We start from the raw sequence: 25,849 nt of genomic DNA on the forward strand, positions 1-25,849 counted from the left end.
ACACAACCATACTGTAAGCTTTTTGAGGGCAGGACCACGTCTCACACTTGGCTTATATCCTCTTTTGTGCCCAGCATGAAATTCAACAAGAGGTTGCTAGGTGCTAGAGGAAGACATATGAAATTCACAGAGATTACTGTCTTATGCTGAATCCAAACAGCGATGAAGTTGGCTCAGGTTACCAGCTATGTCACCTTCGCAGGGTTTTGACTTGCACACTGGAGAAGTCTCCCGGCTCCTCAGACATTGTATTTACATTTATAATATAAACAGCCATAGTGTAAAGTGAAGGTGAGTCTACAAATATCCACCACTGCCATAGCAGGGCCAACTGCCTATATCCTTTTCCAAAATCCAAGTCATTTCAGCACACTTTATTATTACTTGGGCCAGCTGCCAGCAGTGCCAACTGAAAGACCCAGGTCTGATCACGAGGAACTAACTCAGCTCAGATATGGTCAGTGGCCTCTTTAACTGAAAGGTCCATGAATAGGATGAGAGTGACAAAGTTGGCAGCGGAGAATTTAACTAAGAATTTAGAGTCTCAAGATCAAAAACTCAGTGCTGCACAATATTCTAAAAATATTGCAACCAGAATTAGAAGATTGATGTTTCCTTTTAAGCTGGAGAAACTCAAGTAAACCTTTTCGGCCTCACTCTGCTTCCTGAAAATAATAGCTAGTATCTATTGGACATTAGCTACATGTGCTAGTGCTTTATCTCTTGGAAACTTTCTAAACTTTATGTATTGGGTACTACTTTTAGTCTCATTTGCCAAAGAGGAAATAGATGCAAAGATTAATTAATAATATCCTCATACCACGCAGCTGGTTAATATTGGAGCTGGCATTTAAACCCAAGCACTCTAGCTCTATGACTGGTCCTCCTGGAAATTAGCTTTTTTGTCTCCTCGATTGACTGCCTCCAGGGAATACAAAGGACTCTCATTTTGTTCTCTCCTGTCACCCTCACTGTCAATATTCTCTGTACAGAGCACTTTCAAATGGTTTTGGGTCTTCTACACTTGGCTGAAGTTCCCAGCCTTTCAGAACTCCTTGCATATCCTGAGGATGGGATGGGGAACTGTTCAAAGGCCTTGGCCACTTTACAGGGCACCTCTCATGTCCTTATGATTATAAAGGATCTAAAAGGGGCCTCGGGCAATGGAGTCCTGCCCTCAAGTGATATATAGCCTTGCAAACACAAGTTCTTCAAATAAATGGAGGACCAACCAATATATAATCACATGACAGCATGATCTCCTTGTCCAGGAGAATGGGAGAGTAAATGGAATAGAGGAATACAAAAGGACTGCCAGGCAGCATTAAGAACCCATTCAAGGTGGTGCCAAGTCGCTTCAGTCGTGCCCGACTTTTTGTGACCCTGAGGACCGTAGTCTGCCAGGCTCCTCTGTCCAAGGGAACTTCCTGGCAAGAATACTGGAGTGGGATGTCGTGCCCTCCTCCAGGGGATCTTCCCGACCCAGGGATGGAACCCATCTCTCTTTATGTCTCCTACACTGGCAGGCAGGTTCTTTACCACTAGCGCCTGGGAAGCCCTCACTCAAGTTAGTATTCATGTATTCAAAATGAGACCAGATCGCGTGGTGACAATTTTCTAGCCATGCTCGGCTATGTGAGTGCAGTTGCCCCACAGGCAAAGAGAACTATACCTGGACTGGGGTTTTGTCCAGTCAGTAAGTATTTTAAGAGTTGAAATATACTCAAGGGAGTGATAATAATGATCAATCATGGAAGTCACCTATACCAGGTACAGAGAGAAGACATGAGGGATGTGGGGACAGTAAAAAGGTGTCAATGGACTGTAGATCCCAGTGGCTATGAGGATTGCTGGAGTCACAGTGTGGGAGGGACAACGTGAGTCCTGCAGGCATGAGTGCCGTGGAAAAATCAGAAAAGGTACAATTCATATGGGCCAGAATAGTTGAAGGGAGGCTTCTTTGAAGATGATAGGATTTAGTCTGAGAATAAAGGACATAGAAGAGCTCAAGTTGATTAGACAAAGGATAGAAGATGGAATATTTCAAATTAGGGGCATATCTAAGCAAGGGCATGAAACCTGCTTTAAAGATAAAAGATTTAGGAAATAGCAAGGAAACCAGTTTTACTAGGATATAAAGTTAGGGGTGCAGAGTTGATAGGGCATGAATTTTGATAGTAAGTACTGCAAGATAAGATTCAGGTACAGAAATACAAGGACTATATCCATCTTCTGAATATTCCAAAACAAATTTTTATTCCTTTGTTTGCAGTTAGTATGAATAAGGTTTCTGTAATTTAAATAGATAATATTGCCCCTATTTGAAAACCTTGTCACACTTTATCAGTAACTTTTCCCCTATTTTTAACACCTTTTATTGGCTCCATATGGTGAATTTATGTGTTTGCCTTACAGTGTTCTGTGGTGAATAACTTAGTGCAGATTCAGAGTTGACTGAAGCAGAGATTCAATACACATTCAAAACTTCTAGAAACTTAACCAAAAATATCCAACTAAATAGATTTACATGATGACCTAGAGCAAGGTCACTGGTGACTGCCACTGCCAGTTAAAAACAACCAAACACAAATGATTAATATAACTAAAACCAATTCTTCATGAAGGAAAGTTACATGGCTCAAAATAGCCTGGAGTTAAAACTCCCCTCCAGGTCCTCCCCACCATTCTATGCAAAACAAAGAACTCTCTCACCCAAAGAAAAAATGGATATTAAGGTTGATTATGCCCAGCTCCCAGCCAGCCCAGCCTCTGGCTGATCTCCAGAATTCCTTGCCCCAGCCGTTTGAGAGATAACTACTCTGAATAACCTTGGAGAAGAATAGGCCCCCCTTAAGACAGTAGATTTCCACACATATGCCTATATATACTTACTCTTTTCTTGGGTTAGTGAAGCAGCTCACTCATCTGACTGCTGCCCCTTCTCACCTCATTAAAGGTGATCTGTTCCTGTAAAGTGCCGGTCTCCTTTTTCTGAACCTCGCCTTCTGTAACTCCATACCCTACACTCCATGTTCCACATCATTCATTCATTCAATGTTTTTGAGCACCAACTATAAACTAAGAACCATGGTAGGTAATGGAGATACAGGAATTAAAATATAGACCCTCCCAGGCTAGTCAACAAGGCGAGTGAAAAAGATACTAAGTGCTATAATAGCAGCAAAGATAGGAGCAAACAGGAAAATCTTCCTTACCCGGAAGCAGATGGGAATCCAAGAGAGATGTCTGAGAAGCACTGGCATCTGAGCTAAGTTTCAAAATTCCAGAAGCAATTATTTAACCAGCTACAAAGTAGCAGAATGAGTTCCTAGTGGAGGAAGCTGCAAATGCAAAGGCTCAAGTGAGAGAAAGCTCACTAGAGGGCATGGAGAACTCCTGAGTAATTCAGTGTCTCCGAGGTTCAAGTAAAGGATAGTCAGAGAGATTAACAAGACCAGATTTAAAAGTTGTATGTTCCGCAGCAGAGGCAACTTGCAGCCATTAATCAAATTTAAGCAAAAGAAACTATTTACAACAGCCAAGACATGGAAGCTACCCGTGTCCTTCAACAGATGAGTGGATAAAGAAAATGTGGTATATATAAGTACATATACACTGTGGAATATTACTCGGTCATAAAAAGGAATGAAATATTGCCATTTGCAGCAACATGGATGGATTTAGAGATTATCATACTAAGTGAAGTAAGTCAGAAAGACAAAGGCAAATATAATACTATATAATATCATTTATCTGTGGAATCTAAAAAATGATAGAAATGAATTTATTTGCAAAACAGAAACAAGCTCACAGACATAGAAAACAAACTTACGTTACCAAACAGGAAAGGTAGGGAGGGATAAATTAGGAGTTTGGGATTACATATACATACTAATATATAGAAAACAGATTAAAAAAAAAACAAGGTCCTACTGTATAGCACAGGGAACTCTGCTCAATATCCTGTGATAAACCATAATGGAAAAAAATATGAAAAAGAATGCATATAGATGTATAACTGAATCACTTTGTTGAACACCAGAAAAAACACAACATTGTAAATCAACTACAAAAATACATTAAAAAAATAAATTTTAAGCAAAGGAAGGACACTTTAGAACATGGAATAGAAAGATCATTCTCATGGCAGGGTGGAAGATTGGGGCAAGTAAATTAGTTAAGTCACTTTCACAGTTACTCAGTTGAGAAATGATAGTCAGTCAGTTCAGTCGCTCAGTTGTGTCTGACTCTTTGTGACCCCATGAATCACAGCACGCCAGGCCTCCCTGTCCATCACCAGCTCCGGGAGTCTACCCAAACCCATGCCCATTGAGTCGGTGATGCCATCTAGCCATCTCATCCTTGGTCGTCCCCTTCTCCTCCTGCCCCGAGTCCCTCCCAGCATCAGGGTCTTTTCCAATGAGTCAACTCTTCGCATGAGGTGGCCAAAGTACTAGAGTTTCAGCTTCAGCATCAGTCCTTCCAATGAACACCCAGGACTGATCTCCTTTAGGATGGAGAAATGATAGGGTCTTGAACAAATGTGAATGAAGAGGAGCGAATAAATATGACAATCATATAGGAAGGAAAGTTGATTAGATTTGGTGAATGATTATAGAAGCACTAATGGAGAAAAAGTGAAAGTAAAGTGAAAGTGTTAGTCGCTCAGTCTTGTCCAACCCTTTGGGACCCCATGAACTGGAATTCTCCAGGCAAGAATACAGGAGTGGGTTGCCATTTCCTCATTCAGTGGATCTTCCTGCCTGAGGGATCATACCTGGATCTCCTGCATTATAGGCAGATGCTTTACTAATTGAGCCACCAGGGAATATTTTCTATCTACCAAAGATCTCACTGGGGTATGAAGCCCATTTGTTCCTTAGACATGTCACTCTAGAACTGTGAAATTCGAGTAAAAATTTCGGTCGTGAGTTTCTCTTTTATCTGGGGGGTTCCAGGATTTTATCAGGGGGTTTCCTGGGTTTGGGCTTTGAGTGTGTAGTCTCTGGAGGAAAGTTTGGAGAGATTGTCTTTTAAAAAAAGGTCTAAATTTGTTAAAGTTATTCTATTTATGATAATTAAAAATAAACTGCCAGTGATCTTTTATAGCTTTATTTGCTTTCTTTCTGTTGGATCTTTAAAATGCCTTGCAGCCAGAACTAGCCCTGAGTCTGTATCATCTGCCTTATCTGATCAGCATGAAGCAGAGTACGAAGTAGCTCAGCTATCTTCGTCACCTTCAGCAGAATGGAAAAATTTGAGTGAGCCAAGCTTTCTAACATGTGTTTGATATGATGAAATCACATTTGTCCTCAAAAAAGGAATATTGTTGACTTTTTTATGGCCTGATTTTTTTACAAACTAAAAATTCATCCAGATGTGCTCAGATTCCAAATGACAAAAGCCATTCATTTCAACCTCTTCAAGTGAAATGGAGTCTTTGTTGGAAGAAAAGATGACAGGATTATCGCCGTGCAGTCTTTTCCGCCAGGAACTGAGTGGCAGTTTGGTGGTGACTGAGTGGTTCCACCACATGGCAGGGTCACGCCACCACCACCTCAGACTGAGGGCAAAACTGATGCAGACGTGCGCCAGGAGACACGGGCGAGACAAAGGAAAAGAGCAGTCTGTCATCTTAAAGAAAGCTTTCCCAATGCCAGCTTTGAGGTTTACAGAGACAACATGAGATGCACAACTGTGGGGAAAGCTGCTCACTTCTCCTGTCGTGGTTGCTAGCTGAGTCCTGCTGACTCTGCTGCTCCTTGTCTGGCTTTTCTCCGCAAACCCCAGGCAAGATGCTACGTTGCCTGACTGGAACTGTGACCTCTGTCCCAATGCTGAATGGATGACTAAAATAAACACAGAAAACCAAATCATTGTCTTTGGACCAAAACACCCATTTGTTCATTTTAGGCTTCCGGCTTCCCTTTGAAACTACTCTCTTGAGATGCCCAGATGCGTCCTTCTGAGTCTCCTTGTAAGAGTTTGTTTTTTAAAGTGATATATGCCATATGTTTGAGATTCTAATAACAGTGTTTGTTATTGGCTGCAGTTAGAGGATGACTAGAAGTCCAGTATAGGAAAAGAAGATAAGGAATAAACTTAGCTGCTGTCTTGAGGAACTGAAGCTGCTTTAAAATACATGCTTATAATTCTTCACCTGATCTGAAATTTGAAAATTTTAGTATTGTTGTCACAATTTTTTACATGTGGAAAGGAAAAAGACTGGTTAAGTAAGTCTGGCATAAAATTTTAAAGTGTATTAGGACCCATAGAAATTTTTTTAAACCATCATCGACCCTCCAATTCTTCCACAGAGTTTTCACTGAAAGTCCAAAGTTTTTGTTTTCACTTCATCCCACTATATTAGGCTAAGAATTATGGTAGTTAATCGTTCCCCAGCCGTTGGGAGAATGTAAAAACTATCTAAGCTCCAGCTGTTTTAGTAAGAACACTTTTGGTTGCCAGGGACAGAAACCCATCTCAAATGGGCTTAAGCAAAAAGTAGAATTTATTGGCTCATATAGCAGATAAACCTAGGAGTTATAGCTTCAGGCAAGGCTTGATCAAGATGCTTAAACAATGATGTATGGAACCTTTATCTCTCTCCAAGTCATAAATTTGTTTTTCTTTATTTTGACTTCATTTTTCAGATGTGGTGGAAAGATGGCTATCAGTAGTCCAAGGCTTGGCAACATCAGTAGAAAGAGATTCTATTTCTATATAATACTTTCATCAATTTTAGGCAAGGCTCTCTATGACCTGACTTAGGTGATGTGCCCATGCTTGAACCAACCACATTGCTCAAGTGCTTGCCATATGGTTAACCTCTCACTGGAGCCAAGGGTGGATCTTGTCCCATTTAAATCACAAGGATAGTTTGAGAAGGTGTATGGTATACCCAAGGAAAATTAGGTTACTAATACCAAGATGGGAATGGGTGCTGTAACAGTGTTGGCTGCCTAACCAAAATCCACTTTCCTGGTTTTCCCTGCTAACTGAACCCTGGTCATATTTAGGTATTTACTTGCCTCCATGCAGATGTGGGCTCAGAAAAAGGGCAAAGGGTTGGTGTGCTGGCATATAGTGCCAGAGTCTAGGCAGGATGAGGAAGGCAACCTGTTTACAGAACAACACTGACAGCCCAAACGTAGTGAGGTCGGCATCCATATAAGGGTGGGTGGTGATAACTTGTGGGAAATTGGATACATTCAGAGGAATTGATCAAAGGAGTAAGTGGGGCCAGGTTGCTCACTGAAAAGGAGAAAATGAGTGAACCCTATGGTGTTTTGGATTGGATTGGAGATAATGTTGTGACTTAATGGTTTTCTACCATTTAGAAAATGGCATTTTCTAAATACACATATGTGTGCATGTGTGTGTATATGTGTATATACAGACACACACATATAGATAGCCTAGCTCTGTTCATAGACAGGCATGGGAACAGTAATACCTCATAGCAAAGAACAAACATCTAATGCTCTATTGGATAACATCTAATGTTCAGATGTTATTTTCTAAATACCATTCTCCACTAAAAGGAAGCAAGGTTCCTTATCAGTGGCTGATTTCTGGACAAGGAAAGTACAAGATGAACCTGGGATATCTCGTAGTCCCAAAAGAAAAGGAAGGACTCCAAAAAGGGATGAGCACATCTCGAAGGGACACACAGACAAATGTTAAGAGGTTCCAAATAGCCAATCTGGGTTAATTTGAGCAACAAAATAAATAACCTTAGTAATGAGTTATGCGTGCATGCTCAGTCACTTCACTCATGTCTAACTCTTTGCGACCGCATGGACTATAGCCTGCCAGTCTCCTCTGACCATGGGATTCTCCAGGCAAAAATACTGAAGTGGGTTGGCATTCCTGATGGAGGGATCACACTGGCATCTCTCATGTCTTCTGTATTGGCAGGTGGGTTCTTTACTACTAGCGCCACCTGGGAAGCCCCAGCAATGAATTATAGCCCATTGAAAATAAGAATTCTAGTGCATACTAATACAAATAAACAAATGAGGAAGAGAGTTCTCCTGAACCACATGCAGAATTCCAACTAATAAATGTAGAAGGGGGGTGAAAATAGAAAATCACCATTTGCAAACACTGCAGTGATAATTGTTTCAGGCAAGAATCATCAATGGATGATAAAAATTAGAGAACAAAACTATAATACATCTTATGCTTACATAGTCTCAAAGTATCTTGCCATCAGTTAGTAATTTAGTAAATATAAATAATTTTTACAGTGAAGAAACCTGAAAGACACCACCTGAATCAAATAATTAAAGTTAAAATGATCAAGGCAGAAGATGGGAGTAGGTGAAATGGATAAAAGGGGTGAAAAGGTACAAACTTCCAGTTTTAAGTCCTGGGAATATAATGTACAGCATGGTGACTATAGATAATAATATCGTATTGTATATTTGAAAATTGCTAAGAGAGTAGATGTTAAAAGTTCTCATCACAAGAAAAAAAATTATAGGGAGTTCCTTGGTGGCTTAGCGGTGAGGATTCTGGGCTTTCACTGCCATGGCCAGATTCAGTCCCTAGTCAGGGAACTGAGATCCCACAAGCCACATGTTGAGGGACAAAAAATTATAAGTATCTGTGGCGATAGGTGTTGTATACCTGAAACTAATATAATGTTATATGTCAAGTACATCTCAATTTTTAAAAAGTTAAAATCACCAGTAATGGGGCAAATCAACATTGGACACCTCTGATAGGATGCACCAAGGAAACCACAGCCCTTCCGTAGCACTGGGTCCTGAATACATAGCATAAATCCAATCATGGGGAAATATCACACAAACCAAAATAAAGGGATGCTTGCAAAATAACCGGGCAGGACTCCTCAGAAATGTCAAGGTCAGGAAAGCCAAAGATTATGGAACTATTTCAGATTAAAGGAGACTCTGGACTGAATCTTATACCAGAAAAACTCAATAGTAAAAAAAACTAGTGAATTTGAATAAGGTCTATAGAGGATCTTGGGTATGTTAAGTAAAAATCTATTATTAAAATTCATTTTACCTGTTTCTTTTTACCTTTTTAATATGAGATCTAGAAAATTATAAATTATACAGGAGGCTCCCATTATATTTCTGCTGACCAGCACTGGTCTAGATCTTTAATGTCCTCCTGGTACTCAGGGTCACGCACTCTGAGCAGCCTCCTAGTTACCCTACTGACTGCAGTGACCAGGAATCAGCCCCTGTGAATGCACTCTGGGGGCTTGTTGTGGGCCTAGTGGTTGAGTCAGACCTCAGCAAGGCAGCAGGGTAGAACGCCTCAGCAGTGAGGAGCAAGTCTTGCTTAGAGGCCCTCACAGTCATCTGTCTACTTTGCTGTTATTCTTGAAGTGCTCATGTAGAAAAAGGATGAAGCATCAGTGGGACCTAACCACCGCGCGAATGCAATCAGATGGCTAGGATTCTTGCTCCTTTGTTTTCTCTGTCCCAGTCAGCAGTATCATAGTGGGCCAAGACTCCCGACTTCACTATGACTATGTCAGAACCTTAGAAACATGAGTTCCAACCAAAATGGTAGGAGCAAGGGTGTGGTTCAAGCTGTTTCTTTCCCCTCTAAAAGAAAGACACTGCTGGTATACCTCAAATAACGTACCAGCACTGCAGGGTTAACATTCATGTCTCTGCCTTTGGTGACTACACTCTCCACTATATGTCTGAAAGCCAAATTGTTGTGAGCTTCAGGAGGAGTAAAAGCTTTCTAGAGTTTATCATTTTGACAGGTGAAGCTCATCTGCTACAATCAACAGTTCCTTAGGACGTTAGTCTTAACACACATGTGCTTTAAAGGCATGTCTCCTTTTTCATTAAATTAATTTATTAGGGTTCTAGTGTCAGTTTGCCAAACAAAGATTCTGGCAATGTCTATGGCTTGCTATGAAATTCTTACATTAAAAAAATAGTTTTAAAGGAAAACATACTAGTGTAACTGCTTAGCTGCCAATACTTCCAGAAAATTCCTTTGTGCTGTTTTTATCCAGGAACTAAAGAGCAGCTGAAGAAGTGTATTCCTTGTGGTGTAATTATGTCACAGTTTACAGACATCAGTACAAGTCAATTGAAAGATAACCAGTGACATCCAGTGATTCTATACAACATGGGACAAAAACAAAATACATTTTAGAAGAATCTCAAAGTTGTAACATTCACACAGATCTTAGTTTGCCTGAGTCTTTCTAGTTGAGCAGCAGCAGTGAGTCAACATGTCAGGGCATGAGAAGCTATAAACCAAGGCACAACTCTTCCTTGAGCTTCTCCATGATTGTAGGAATGGAGGAGATCTGTATGGGGAAGGGGCTGATAAATTTTATCCTAGCATCTAGAAAGATGAGCCAGATCAATTACAAAGAAGAAGGAGAATCTAGACTTGGAAAATTAGAGTCTAGGTTTAGGAAAATAAAATTGGCAACTCTTTAGATATTTATATCTTTAACCCTGAAGAATTCCATTTTCATTATCAAAAAGTGGTCATGAATGTTCATTGAGTTTATGGTGCTATCCAAGTTTGCTTTGACGTGACACCTATAGGACTTTTGAAACATTTTTGTTGCAAGTGTTTGATGAAATTGATTTAAATAACAAAGACTAAAACAATCACAAACTGGAGCTTTTTTTATCATTGACAAGAGATGTGTCTTCAAAGTGTTTACCATGTACTCCAACATTACAATTGAGTTGAATAACCCTGTATTCCATTTCATCATTCCATCAAGTCATTTGATGAAAAGCTTTGGACTCTGGAAGTATTGTGCCAAGGCCTACATATTATACAACTTCTTACCACCTAGATCTCTTCTGGGCAGGGGAAAAAAACCACTTGTAATTTTCACTTGAAATTTTTCAGAAATCAGATTATCCAGATTTTGAAACTAGTGATGACCAGTTAAAGGCATCGTCTTGGAATTCATTAAGTATTTACTTTTCTGCTGCTACCTAAATTCATATCATGCGTTCCTATTAGCCAAAAACCTGAGCAGAAATCCCCAGAGAAATTTCTGCCATCTCTGTACTTTAATAAAACTCTATTCATCACAGTTTCACTGCTACAGTGAAAGGAAAGTTGTGCATGTTTTCCCCATAGAAGCTGCTGAGAGTCTCTCCTCTGTTTAATTGAATCTGGAGAGTCGTCCTGCTCCTGCCCTTCCTGTCCTTTGGCACCCCGGGTACAGAGCGCCATAGAACCATGACCGCCAGACCTCCCTAGGATCCTGGAGTGAGTCACTGGCTGAGTTCAGCAATAATGGAAGCTGCGAGCAGAGCAAAGGGTTCAGGACCCAGAGCAAAGGACCCAGGGCTCCACAGGCTACGTTCAGAGCACATTAAGCCATTGTGCTACGTCGTTTCGTTTGGGCCCAGAGGCATAGAACAGATTAGTTTCTTTTTTGTGTGTTTCTCTATAACTAGGATCTATATGATCTGATAAAATCCAAAGAGACATTTCTGCCTTGGGAGATTTCTTTTAAATTGGGTTTGCTGGGAGGTATGCCAGATGAAGTCCTTTCTTCCACAGTGGATTCAGGGCAGGCAGCAGCAGGCTGACCTTTCCCACCCTTTTCGTTCACACAGTTCTAAGGAGAGAACCTACTTTTGTTCCTGGTGCTCATTCAGCCCTCAGCCTCTCTGCTGAGCCTACCAATTAGTGTTAATAACGGTGGCTAGACTTTAAGGTCTGGACACAGGAAGCAACTGAGTGGATGGATTCATTTCAGGAGCTAGACTAGGAAGAAGGCATCTGATAGAACATGGAGGAAGCAATTCACAAAGCTAAATAATAGCCTGAGGGACTCAGAGCTTCAAGTTTGGAAACTTACTCTATCAAAGCCTTTTCATGTTACATTGATCAACTCATTCAGTTTGCCTAAAATATTATTTGCTACAATTAGAATAGCATAAAAAGACAATTTTTCTACAATTGTTACATTTATCTTAAAATACTCTAAAAGACTCACAGATATTTAAAGTTCTATACTAAATCAGGATAAAAACTTTGAAAAGCTCATAAGTCACTTGTTCTCACTTTACCGCTGTGTGTTCATTTGCTCAATTGTGTCCGACTCTTTTCGACCCCATGGACCCCACGGAGCCTGTCAGGCTCCTCCATCCATAGGATTTTCCAGGCAAGAATACTGGAGTGGGTTGCCATTTCCTCCTCCAGGGTATCTTCCTGATGCGGGGATGGACCCCAGTCTCCTCTGTCTCCTGCATTGCAGGCGGATTCTTTATAGCTGAGCCACCAGGGAAACCCAACAACTAGAAGTCTAATAAAGAATAGCTATAAATCAATCATCTATTTAGGAAGGTGACTTTAACATCTAGCAAGATGAAGTAGTTTGCTTTAGTTAGGTGAATAGCATGATGGCTAGGACCAGAACACTATCAGGTACCATGTGCTCAGGCCAGAGGGAGCAAAGTGGAGTGACGGAGTGCATGGGCTTTCACACCACTGTTGACTGGGTTCAAGTTTATCTGGTTGACCTTAGACCTTCTCTCTGCCTCAATTTCCCCTCTCTAAACAGGGCTAATAGGAGTTTCTCACAAGTTTGTGAGGAGGACTGGATGAGCTGATGTGTGTCAAGTGCCTAGAAAAAGAAAAATACTCAATATATATTAACATTTATTCAACATAAAATACAATGGGATGCTAAAGACCTTCTGTTTTGCTCCTTATATGATCTTTTAAAAAATGTTTCTTAGAAATCAATGTGCACAACATTCCTGGAGTGTTTGGTTACTACTGGAGACCCAGAGTAGGGTCTGGCTGCTTGTCATGCAGCACTGTGCTTGGTAGACCTATGACTTGTAAAGTCCATGGCATAGTTTCCTGTGCCCACCACCAGAACCCCCTGCTTACCTTAATTACAACAGGCTTTCATGGCCTGGTATTCATGAGTATCATTGCAACCTTTTATCAGAATTCTTACCTCCAAAGATGGATTTGTAGTTTTGAAATTTTAATTTAAAAGGAAAATAAGCTCTTTGTCTATTGAGCACATATATTATGTAAATGTGACAATTATAGAGCTATAAAGAAGCACACATGCATGTTTAATGTGCAAATTAGATGTGAGTGCGAGTTCAGTGGCAACACACAAGGGTCCAAACCTCCCATTTCAAAACCTCTCACAGAAACCAATGAAATATTTATGTTAGGAAGGCTTAGATATCACATTTACATCTGTATATTCTACCATGAACAGGCAATTACTCACATTCACACCCACATATTCATATGTCTATATAGAAAATATACGATACTTATTCCTGCTTCATTTGTACTGGACAATGACGAATAGTCCTTCAAATGAAATATCTCAGGGAAAAATTGTGGAATTAACTAGGTCATAGTTAAAGAGTATAGTCAGGCTCTGGATCATAAGCCTAAATTCCAAGTTATCTATATCCTTATCTTCCTACCTCATTTATGTAGATGGGTTTTGTTTGGTAACTACGATGGTATTTTTGAAGCAGTATAAAAAAGGTGCAGAGGTGGGTGGGGTACTTACATGTGTGTCTGATTCAGGAAGTCTGGCAAGCCACTGCAGGCTACCAGCCACCTCCTTGCAATGAGCGGTGTGAATGTTGGGAATTTCCAAATGCTCTGGGCTTCCTCCCCTACACCGCTGGGGGAGGGAACGTGTCCAGGTACCTAATAAGGGAAAGCACACGTTCCCCTGTTCTCATGCTCGCCACTAAGAGATGAGTGGAAGTGGGGACTTTCAGTCTCTCCCCACCGTGTCCTCACTTACTCTACCTCTGGAAGAAATGACTTGTCTCACTGGTGACTTTTGGCTGCGCTAGGTTCAACCCTTCTGGGATTTCTAGAGAAGCCAGCCTGGCCATGTATCTCTTGCATTCTGGTTTGTCTCCATGATGTGATAACCTTAGCAGGCAGGTTTCTGCAGGGGGAAAGTTCAACCTCTAGGGAATGTGGGTTGTGGGAAATGGCTTTGGCTTTAGATCTAAAGTGGAGTTGCAAATCAGTAATAAAACTGACATTTAGTTATAAAGCTGACATTTTAATCTTCATCTGTTTATCTCTGTGCCTTCATTCTTACATAGTTTGAACTTAGCCATCTCAGTTTGGACTCCTAGAAGGCAAAAGGAGGAGTTGGGATCATGAAATTTGCACATGTGCTGCCTCCCTCAGCCCTCAATCATTCAGTCACACAGCACCTCTAATGTAAGTAAGAGCTGTTGTGTTGAGCAGTGAAGGGAACATAGAACCAACAGAGGAATCCCAGGAAACAGAAAGCCACTGACTCATGGTGAGGAGTAGAGATAATTTTGAGTGTGTCTCCGAATGATTTCACCCAAATTCCCTTTGACTTGGAGGAACTTCACGAAAATACATGAAGGAAGGACCCATAAGATTTTGAGGGAACTGAACTACACTTTAAGGAGCCTATTAAAAGACTCCATGATACAGATGTTAATGAAAAAACTCTTCCAAGTAAATCACAGGTCATCCAATGATCCATGCCTCCCAGTACTCCCACTTGTGTATACAGGCTTCTCTCTCTTTTAAACATGCTTCTCTTGGATTCTATTGGTTATTGCAGAATCAGCAGTATGCAGTGAAAGTGATGCTGCATGGCTTCCAAGGCTTCAGAAGAAGCCTTACCACCTAGACCTTGATCTCTTGGAATGTTCACTCTAGGGAAAGACTTAGCATAAAAGAACTCGGATTTTCCTGAGACCTTCGGACTTTTGTGAAACCCAAGCTAGACACATGGAGGGACCATGTGCATTGATATTCTCAGGAAGCCCTCAGCTTCTAGTCATTTCAGTCCAGGCACCAAAGGGGAGGGCCTAAGACTCCCTTGTACATCCAGTTGAGTCCTCAGAAAACTCCAACCCCAGTCAACATCTAACTTTAACTATATAGAGACCCCAAATTAGAATCACCAGCTGAATCCAGTAAATCCACAGAATTAGGAGAGATAAGAATAAGTTATTTTTAAAATCACTGCACAACATGGGGTATGAAATTGTTGCCAGTAATATCTCTGAGCTGCTATAGCCAAACAGGATTGTAATAAAGTGGCATCCACATTTTACCCAAAGAGGGGATCCACTTTCAATTTGGATTCCCAGCATGAAGTTACTCTTCTCTCCAAACAGAGGAAAAATAAACAAATGAAAAAACCCATACTTACCATCAGAAAACAAAGAGCTAACTTTATGGGCCAGTAAATAGAGCAATTCCTGGGAAAGTATATGACTTGTGAAAAGTATTTTCAGGGAATCTTTGAGAGTTTAAATCTTAAAAGAAAAAAAAAAATATATATATATATATATAAATGTTTAAATCTAATACATAAGATGAATTTGGCACAATTCCAAATGGAAACTGAAAGGAACCTGTAAAAGGTAGTACAGCTTTGACATAAGAATGCTCTATCACAGACCACACTGGAATAGAAAGTAAGGAAAAGAAAGATGTAGGGCATACCATGGAGTTCAGGAACTTAAGGTTTGGAATCACAGGTCTGGATTTGAATCTTGTTATTGCCACTTACCAAAGGTATGATCTGGTCTAGTAAATTAGTCTCCCAGAATTTATAATCTTAGTACCTAAATATAAAACCTCCTTGAGTATGAAATTAGATAATAAATGCAAAATACTTATTATCATGCCTAGAATATCATAGGTTCTTAATATAAAGTAGCAATTATATTACACTCTAATGATTTGTTTTGTATAGTTTTGTTTGAATAACACAAGAGCCTATTCATATATGTGCTTTCACCAATTTCTTACTGAGGGAGAAACTGGAAATTTGCTTATAGCCTCACTATATAATACTTGTGGACTGTTACATGAAATTATAAGTAATATATATTAGTTAATGCTACTGAAATAAGAAATCCCTGAAAGTTCAGTGATTTAATGTGATAGCTTATTTCTTGCTCATCATGTCCAAAAATTGATACCTCTTGTTGGTGGGCAACTCTTCTCCAAATGGTGATTCAGGAATTCAGGCTTATTACACTTTATCATTTTGCCATCTTCAATGGAAGACCTCCAAGGATACCATATTCACTTAGGTTGAACCAGACAGGGAGAGATTATAGAATATTATTACATGTGGGAGCCTTCAGAAGGCAGGCTTGGAAGGGTCTACATCATTTCCAATCACATTCTTACTAACTAGAACTTAGACACATAGCCAAACCTAAGTACCAGAGAGTTAGTGGTCTAGCTAAGGACCCAGGGCACATGACAGTTAGATAGTAGATTCTGCCTCACATGGGAAGCCCCTTGGCTAGGTGGTAAAACATTCGCCTGCAGGAGCTGCAGGAGACATGGGTTCAATCTCTGGGTCGGGAAGATCCCCTGGAGAAGGAAATGGCAACCCACTCCAGTATCCTTGCCTGGATTATCCCATGGACGGAGGAGCCTGGTGGGCTACTCTGCCTCATAAAGTACCAAACCGAAGTGATAACTGATATGACCAACCAAAAAAAGGATAATATGTTCTATGACAAAATGTATATACTCATTCTCCCCTGGTGAGTATTCAACCACTAGTAATCCTGATCTTTTTATTTCTAATATAAAGAACTACATAGATCAAAATGTAGATTTGTAGTCCCGAACTAACTATGATTATCAAAATTCTGGTGCCCAGAGCAGAAAAACAGAGAAAAGTGACACTTTTAATACACAATTGTTTTAACAGGATTTATTTCTGACAGAATGTGGTCCACTGGAGAAGGGAAGGGCAAACCACTTCAGTATTCTTGCCTTGAGAACCCCATGAACAGTATAGAAAGGCAAAAAGATAGGACACTGAAAGATGAACTCCCCTGGTCGGTAGGTGCCCAATATGCTACTGGAGATCAGTGGAGAAATAACTTCAGAAAGAATGAAGGGATGGAGCCAAAGCAAAAACAACACCCAGTTGTGGATATGACTGGTGATGGAAGCAAGGTCCAATGCTGTAAAGAGCAATACTGCATGGGAACCTGGAATGTTAGGTCCATGAATCAATGCAAACTGGAAGTGGTCAAACAGGAGATGGCAAGAATGAACATCAACATTCTAAGAATCAGCGAACTAAAATGGACTGGAATGAGTGAATTTAACTCAGATGATCATTATATCTACTACTGTGGGCAGGAATCCCTTAGAAGAAATGGAGTAGCCATCATAGTCAACAAAAGAGTCCAAAATGCAGTACTTGGATGCAATCTCAAAAACGACAGAATGATCTCTGTTCATTTCCAAGGCAAAACATTCAATATCACAGTAATCCAAGTCTATGCCCCGACCAGTAACACTGATGAAGCTGAAGTTGAACGATTCTATGAAGACCTACAAGACCTTTTAGAACTAACACCCAAAAGAGATGTCCTTTTCATTATAGGGGACTGGAATGCAAAAGTAGGAAGTCAAGAAACACCTGGATTAACAGGCAAATTTGGCCTTGGAGTACAGAATGAAGCAGGGCAAAGGCTAATAGAACAAGAGAACGCACTGGTCATAGCAAACACCCTCTTCCAATAAAACAAGAGAAGACTCTACACATGGACATCACCAGATGGCCAACACCGAAAACAGATTGATTATATTCTTTGCAGCCAAAGATGGAGAAGCTCTATACAGTCAGCAAAAACAAGACCGGAAGTGGACTGGCTGAGATCATGAACTCCTTATTGCCAAATTCAGACTTAAATTGAAGAAACTGAGGAAAACCACTAAACCATTCAAAAATAACCTAAATCAAATCCTTTATGATTATACAGTGGAAGTGACAAAACAGATTTAAGGGACTAGATCTGATAGAGTGCCTGATGAACTATGGACGGAGGTTTGTGACACTGTACAGGAGACAGGGATCAAGACCATCCCCAAGAAAAAAAAAATGCAAAAAAGCATAATGGCTGTCTGAGGAGGCCTTACAAATAGCTGTGAAAAGAAGAGAAATGAAAAGCAAAGGAGAAAAGGAAAGATATACCCATCTGAATGCAGAGTTCCAAAGAATAGCAAGGAGAGATAAGAAAGCCTTCCTCAGTGATCAGTACAAAGAAATAGAGGAAAACAATAGAATGGGAAAGACTAGAGATCTCTTCAAGAAAATTAGAGATACCAAGGGAACATTTCATGCAAAGATGGGCTCAATAAAGGACAGAAATGGTATGGACCTGACAGAAGCAGAAGATATTAAGAAGAGGTGGCAAGAATATACAGAAGAACTGTACAAAAAAGATCTACATGACCCAGTTAATCACGATAGTGTGATCACTCATCTAGAGCCACACATCCTAGAATGTGAAGTCAAGTGGGCCTTAGGAAGCATCACTACGAACAAAGCTAGTGGAGGTGATGGAATTCCAGTTGAGCTATTTCAAATCCTAAAAGATGATGCTGTGAAAGTGCTCCACTCAATATGTCAGCAAATTTGGAAAACTCAGCAGTGGCCACAGGACTGGAAAAGGTCAGTTTTCATTCCAATCCCAAAGAAAGGCAATGCCAAAGAATGCTCAAACTACTGCACAATTGCACTCATCTCACATGCTAGTAAAGTAATTCTCAAAATTCTCCAAGCCAGGCTTCAGCAATACATGAGCCGTGAACTTCCAGATGTTCAAGCTGGTTTTAGAAAAGCAGAGGAACCAGAGATCAAATTGCCAACATCTGCTGGATCATCGAAAAAGCAAGAGTTCCAGAAAAACATCTATTTCTGCTTTATTGACTATGCCAAAGCCTTGGACTGTGTGGATCACAATAAACTGTGGAAAATTCTGAAAGATGGGAATACCAGACCACCTGACCTGCCTCTTGAGAAACCTGTATGCAGGTCAGGAAGCAACAGTTAGAACAACACACTGGTTCCAAATAGGAAAAGGAGTACGTCAGGCTGTATATTGTCACCCTGCTAATTTCACTTACACGCAGAGGACATCATGAGAAACGCTGGGCTGGAGGAAGCACAAGCTGGAATCAACATTGCCAGGAGAAATATCAATAACCTCACATATGCAGATGACACCACCCTTATGGCAGAAAGTGAAGAACTAAAGAGCCTCTTGATGAAAGTGAAAAGAGGAGAGTGAAAAAGTTGGCTTAAACCTCAACATTCAGAAAACTAAGATCATAGCATCTGGTCCCATCACTTCATGGGAAATAGGTGGGGAAACAGTGGAAACAGTGGCTGACTTTATTTTGGGGGACTCCAAAATCACTGCAGATGGTGATTGCAGCCATGAAATTAAAAGGTGCTTACTCCTTGGAAGGAAAGTTATGACCAAACTAGATAGCATATTGAAAAGCAGAGACATTACTTTGCCAACAAAGGTCTGTCTAGTCAAGGCTATGATTTTTCTAGTGGTCATGTATGGATGTGACAGTTGGACTATAAAGAAAGCTGAGCGCCAAAGAATTGATGCTTTTGAACTGTGGTGTTGGAGAAGACTCTTGAGAGTCCCTTGGACTGCGAGGAGATCCAACCAGTCCATCCTGAAGGAGATCAGTCCTGGGTGTTCATTGGAAGGACTGATGTTGAAACTGAAACTCCAATACTTTGGCCACCTGATGCGAAGAGCTGACTCACTTGAAAAAACCCTGATGCTGGGAAAGATTGAGGGCAAGAGGAGAAGGGGACGATAGAGGATGAGATGGTTGGATGGCATCATCGACTCTATGGACATGAGTTTGGGTAGGCTCCAGGAGCTGGTGATGGACAGGGAAACCTGGAATGCTGCAGTTCATGGGGTTGCAAAGGGTCAGACATGACTGAGCGACTAAACTGAACTGAACTGATTTCTGTTCAGGTGTCCTGATATGTTATATAAATACCCATATTAAGGGTATTAAGTTTTTATGGAAAAAAAGTCCCAGGTATATTTTTCTTCTTGTTTTATATATTATTATGCCTCCTCAGCAGGTAATTTATTGGAATTTTGATTCCACAGATATTTGAGTAGACCATTCATTAATTCATCCATTCATTCCATACTTTTCTATTTTCAGAGATGTCGAAGGTATAAGAGAGAGGACAAAGGATATGTAGCTCTTAAATCAGTTGGACCATTGAAAGTTACACAAGCTAAATACATGGAGACCAATCCTAGGAAGACATGAGGTAGAATAGCCTAGTCTAAATAGGATGACCACACTTTCTAGGCCGAAAAAATCAGAACATGAGGTCTAATGAAATATCCTTTAATTGATTTGTGAATTTGCTTATTTGAAGTCTCATAAAGGTGTATTGAATTTGACATTTCACTGACTACTTGACATAGTGACTTCCAGTTTAAAACTTCATGTCTTCTGCCTGAAAACATTCAGGCAAACTTGAGATTCTTGCATTCCATTTCCATCTCCTTGAGGGTGACCTGAAACCTGAAGACACATATTGCATATGTAATATCTTGGCATGGAGGATGAAGATGTGCTTGTCTCTGTGGGCCTTTCTTGAGTTGTTCACTTCACACATCTGTTCATTGGCCTCAGTGGCTAAAGGGTTCCAGGGATCCTTCTATGCTGGCTTTTGGGTACAGCAAGTTCACTCTGTGTAATTGATCTATCACTAAGTCAGCAGACTACCCTCCAGCTCAACCACTTCAACAGTTATTCTGCCATTCATGTGGCACAGGGGGCTCTGCGGTGAGGTTTACCAATTCCCAGGCTGTATTCCAGTAGTCCTTCTGCTCGAAGATTCAAGGCTTGCTCAATTTATTCAAAGGTCCTCTCTTTAGCCAACCACCCCCACTCCATACTTCAGAACCTGGCCCAGGACCTTAGGCCCTTTCTCAAAGACCATCCATGGCAAACCTTAGTCTTGTTCACTCAGCTTCTTTCTCACCACTAGCAGGAAAAAAATGAACTTTCTGTTCTATCTGTGAAGAGATTATTCTTGCCATCATGATGCCTTCTTTGCCACTCTGGCCTTTTATATAGAATAGTTTCTCTCAAATTTGGCACTTGATCTTCAGAATCAAGTCTGTAGAATTAAAAGCACGCCACAAAGACAACACTTCTTTCTGATTCTGTTTCATGAAACTCAGAAGTGCTTTAATTTCGGACAATGCCGATGTCACAAAATTTTTAAGTCTCCTTAAATGCTTAGAGCCTGGAATTTCACTAATTCCTCTCTCTGTGTATCACCTCAGTCTGGAGGAGAACATATAGAATGTTCTTGGTATTGCTTGAATGATGTGGAAAGTGCAGGGGTACATGAGGTTTTCTTCCCAAATAAATGATTTAATATCAAAATATTTTTCTGCTGCAGAATTATGAAAGATTAATTAATATAGATAGGCTGCATTTATTGAAGAGAATGAAATAGTATGGAGCTGTCCATACTATTAACACTTCCCAGGTGGCTCAGAGGTAAAGAATCTGCCTGCCAATGCAAGAGATTCAGGAGACTCTAGTTCGATCCCTGGGTCAGGAAGATCCCCTGGAAAAGGAAATGGCAATCTACTCCAGTATTTCTGCCTAAAAAGTCCTACAGACAGAGGAGCCTGGTGGGCTACAGTCCATGGGGTCTCAAAGAGTGGGACATGATTGAGTGACTGAGCATGCATGCACGTCCATTCTATTGGAACTGCCCTGGAAAATTGCAATTGCATGATTGCTATAAGTTGTATTGCATGCATATGAGTATTGAGGGAATTCCCTCTTTGGGAAAGACCACCAGGGGTTAGAGAAAGCTGTGTGGTTAGCCACTCAGTTACTGCCAGCATATGGCTGTGCTGGTGGACAGATGGGCCTTTGAGCTCTAAATTCCATAAAGCAATATGTTTGCATATGTTAAGTATCATTTCACTGATATTGAATCAATAGTTCTCAAATTTAGGGCTCAGAAAAATCACACCCAGGGAGCTTATTTTAAAATATATCTTGTTTAAAAAATATAAATAAATACAAATAAAATATATCTTGTTTAAAAAAATTTAGAGTCCTCAATTCTATCACCAGAGATTTACTGAATAAGCCAGGTGTGGGACCCACTAAGCAGTTAAAACAGATACCCAAATGATTCCAATTCAAGAGGTCCTCAGACCACACCTCAACAAACATCATCTCAATTCAGGGGAAGAAGACACCCATTCACTTGGCTGCTTTGTTTCCTCTCTGAGACGCCCCTAAATCAACGTCAATCACTACCCACACGTGGATGGCAATGATCCTATGGCTTGCCAGGGCTAACTTAAGAGGGTCTAACTGCTGGGGAAGGTGGGTGTCCACCCACAATCACCCATGCAGAATCAGCATCTCAGTACCACCTGTGATTCCAGAATTTGCTCAGCATTTTAGCCATCTGGACACAAACACACACAGCGGGTAGTGATAGGATTGCCAAATAAACTGCCTAGACAACAGCAAGCTATTGTTTAGCATTTGACCAGATTTTGTGCCTTGATTATGAGTTACAATTTTTAGGAATTTTTTCCCCCATAGGAAGATATTATCTCTTAATTCTTTCTTTAAAATCTAGTTGTCATATGTGAAATATTCTTTTTGCTACCAAAATACCCTGAACATTACCCTGGCTTCATTTAAATAGAAGATATGATGGGAAGATTATATTTATCTTCATGAATAAAAGCAGTACAGTGAAGCAAGCCACTGGTGACTGATTATTGTTCAGGTTTGTTTTTATTGCAAGCATCTTTAAAGGATCACTAGAACAATCTCATGAAATACAGATTTTTCTCCTCATTTATAGCATCAATAACCCCAAAGTTATTCAAAGGGCTTTTTATCCTATTCTAAAGGTGCTACAAAAAATAAAAATAAAGGTGCTACATTTACAGACATTCATCCAGGTGGAACAGAGAGAGTGTGCTCAAGTTCACTGTGCTGACTCAAATCCAGGGTAGTAATTGGAACCAGAAGAGCTTGAAGGTAAAATACTGGGCTGGAATACAATAGAAAATCATACAGAGCTTTGTAAAAACACATTGGAGCTTATTTCAATGTGCCATACTGGGAGAGGAATTATTTACTATCACGAGTTACAAATAATGAGGTAAAACAAAATGGGAAAATGTAGGGAGCCTATCTGACTTCCTAGCAGTGAGACTTATTTAATAGTGAGGTATGTTCTGCTAAGAAAAAAATCCATATCAAATGAAGCACTGAAAACCAGCCTGGATGCTGCACTAGAAAATGTAGGGTTAAATCCTTCCCGAACGGGAAATACACAGACTAATCCTCAATGCTCCATCTCATTTCAGCATTTTTTTTTTCATTTCAGCATTTTAGGACACAATGTTCCTAAAGAAATTGTTTCTTCCCATTCATATGTCCCCACAGAAAGCTATTTAATCCAAAACTCCTCAGAAATTAGTTATAACATTACTATGGAACATAATGAAAGTGACAGTGAAAGTGGAGGAGAGAGAAAACAGCTAAGTAATTTAGGCTTAGCAGGCAGTCAGTAATGAGTCACTGGGCTTCGCCACTGTTAGATTCCACTTCACTGTCTGTATAATTCCTTTCAGCCTTGTCTCAGTCCCTAGGCTAATTCACACATTCTGCTCTCTCACTCCTTTCCCTGCACCCAATCCAATGGAACTTAATATTAAGTCCTTTATTAGGCTAGGGCTCTAGGGACTTGGTGACTACAGCTGCATCCTGGTGGCTCGGATGGTAAAGAAACTGCCTGCAATGTGGGAGACCTTGGTTCAATCCCTGGGTTGGGAAGATCCTCTGGAGAAGGAACTGGCAACCCACTCCAGTACCATTGCTGGAGAATCCCATGGATAGAGGAGCCTGGCGGGCTAGAGTCCATGGGGTCACAGGGAGTCAGACATGACTGAGCGACTAAAACACACACACTTGAGACTCGGGGACCACTGCTGTACTCAGGGGTTTGTTGCCCAGATTCTTGGATTCTGGCTCATAGTTCCTTACAGCCATAAGTAGACCAGCACAATCACGTGTGCCTTATGCCCAAGTGCCAAGTAATGACAACTACTTTTGCTGGCATTTCCTGCTGTCATCACCCTTGGCTCCAGGCCTTGAACTTACGGGTTATGGTGCTAAACTCTTCCCCCAGTGTCTCACAGGGCCCTTTTTAAGGATAGTGTCCTATTTCTTTGTAAGAGCACCACCTTCCTAAAACAGTGAGGGCCTTTCAGGGTATTGTTACAAACATCTAGGTCCAACTCTATAAAGTGGTCTCCATGGTCCTTGGTTTTGGATATATTTTGCCCAAGTCTTTTTCAGATTTAGGCCCTGTTCTGCTTTACTGGGCCTCCCTGGTGGCTCAGTGGTAAAGGATCTGCCTGCCAATGCAGGAGATGCCAGTTTGATCCCCGGGTCAGAAAGATCTCCCGAAGAAGGAAGTGGCAACCCAGTCTATGGCCTTACCGCCCTGAAGGTGTTGGATCTCATCTGATCTCGGAAGCTAAGCAGAGCCAGACCTGGATGGGAAACAGGCGACCCACCCCAGTATTCTTGCCTGGGAAATCACACAGACAGACAAGTCTAGTGGGAAACAGTCCATGGGGTTGCAAGTGTCAGACATGACTTAATGACTAAACAACAACTGCTTTACTTTTAAACAAATCTGGCTTCTCCTAATTTCCTTTTTTTTTGTTGTTTATTTATTTGGCTCATTAGGTCTTAGTTGCAGCACACAAGATCTTCGTTGTGGTGTGGGCTCAACAGCTGCGCAACACAGGCTTAGTTGCCCCTCGACATGTGGGATCTTAGTTCCCCAACCAGGGATGGATCCCATGTCCGCTGCATTGGAGGGCCCACCAACGAAGTTCTTTCTAATTTCATTTTATGTCTCTGCTCTAAGCTCTCCTGGCCTCTGAAGAAATAGTGATTTTACCATGCTCTTAAGCTCCCATCCTGATGTTGAAGCTGAAACTCCAATACTTTGGCTACTTGATGCGGAGAGCTGACTCATTTGAAAAGACCCTGATGCTGGGAAAGATTGAGGGCAGGGGGAGCAGGGGACAACAGAGGATGAGATGGTTGGATGGCATCACTGACACAATGGACATGGGTTTGGGTGGACTCTGGCAGTTGGTGATGGACAGGGAGGCCTGGCATACTGTGGCTCATGGGGTCACAAGGAGTTGGACACGACTGAGCGACTGAACTGAACTGAACTAAGGTCCCATCAAGACCTCAGGTATATTTTACCCAAGATCTTTTACACCATCAGACCCTACGCTGTCTCCAGTGTCTTACAAGACTCTGTTCTGTTCTAACACTAAATCATTCCTTGCTCTGATTCTCCTCTTAATTTGTTATCTCTTTCTCATTGGGAGGCCTAGACCCTACCTGTCTTTCACTGGTGCCCAATCTCTCCTGGCTGTGTAGAGCATGACTGCCAAAATAGAATATGTAAGTGCAGAAATTTCCAAATAAGAGTATGAGATATGAGTATGAGATATGCAGGCTGGAGAGTTATATTTGAGGAAGGCATCTGCCCCACTCCCCAAATTAATTTAAAACTAAAAAGTTTAGTATGGGCCTGATTTTAATATAATTGGATTTATCTCAAATGTAGGTGCTTGAGAAGAAAAATGCAGTGATCACTTATTAAAATAATGAAATTAAGCAGAATGTTTAATTATGCTAACATATCTGGCTGACAGAGATGAGGGGAAATGAGTTCTTTCATGTAAGATTAATGGAAATGTCAAGCAGTGTGCATTTTGAGGAAAGTAACTTGGCCATATCTACTGAAATTTAAAAGGTGCATCTCTTTGACCCAACAGTCTCATTTCAACAAATACTCACTGAGTGCCTCATCCATGTCAGGAGGAAGGAAAACCGTACTGAGCAAAACAGACAAGGTCTGACCTTCATGGAGCGAGTATTCATGAAGGAGACAGAT

Source organism: Dama dama, chromosome 33 (assembly GCF_033118175.1).
Source record: "Dama dama isolate Ldn47 chromosome 33, ASM3311817v1, whole genome shotgun sequence".
NCBI lineage: Eukaryota > Metazoa > Chordata > Mammalia > Artiodactyla > Cervidae > Dama > Dama dama.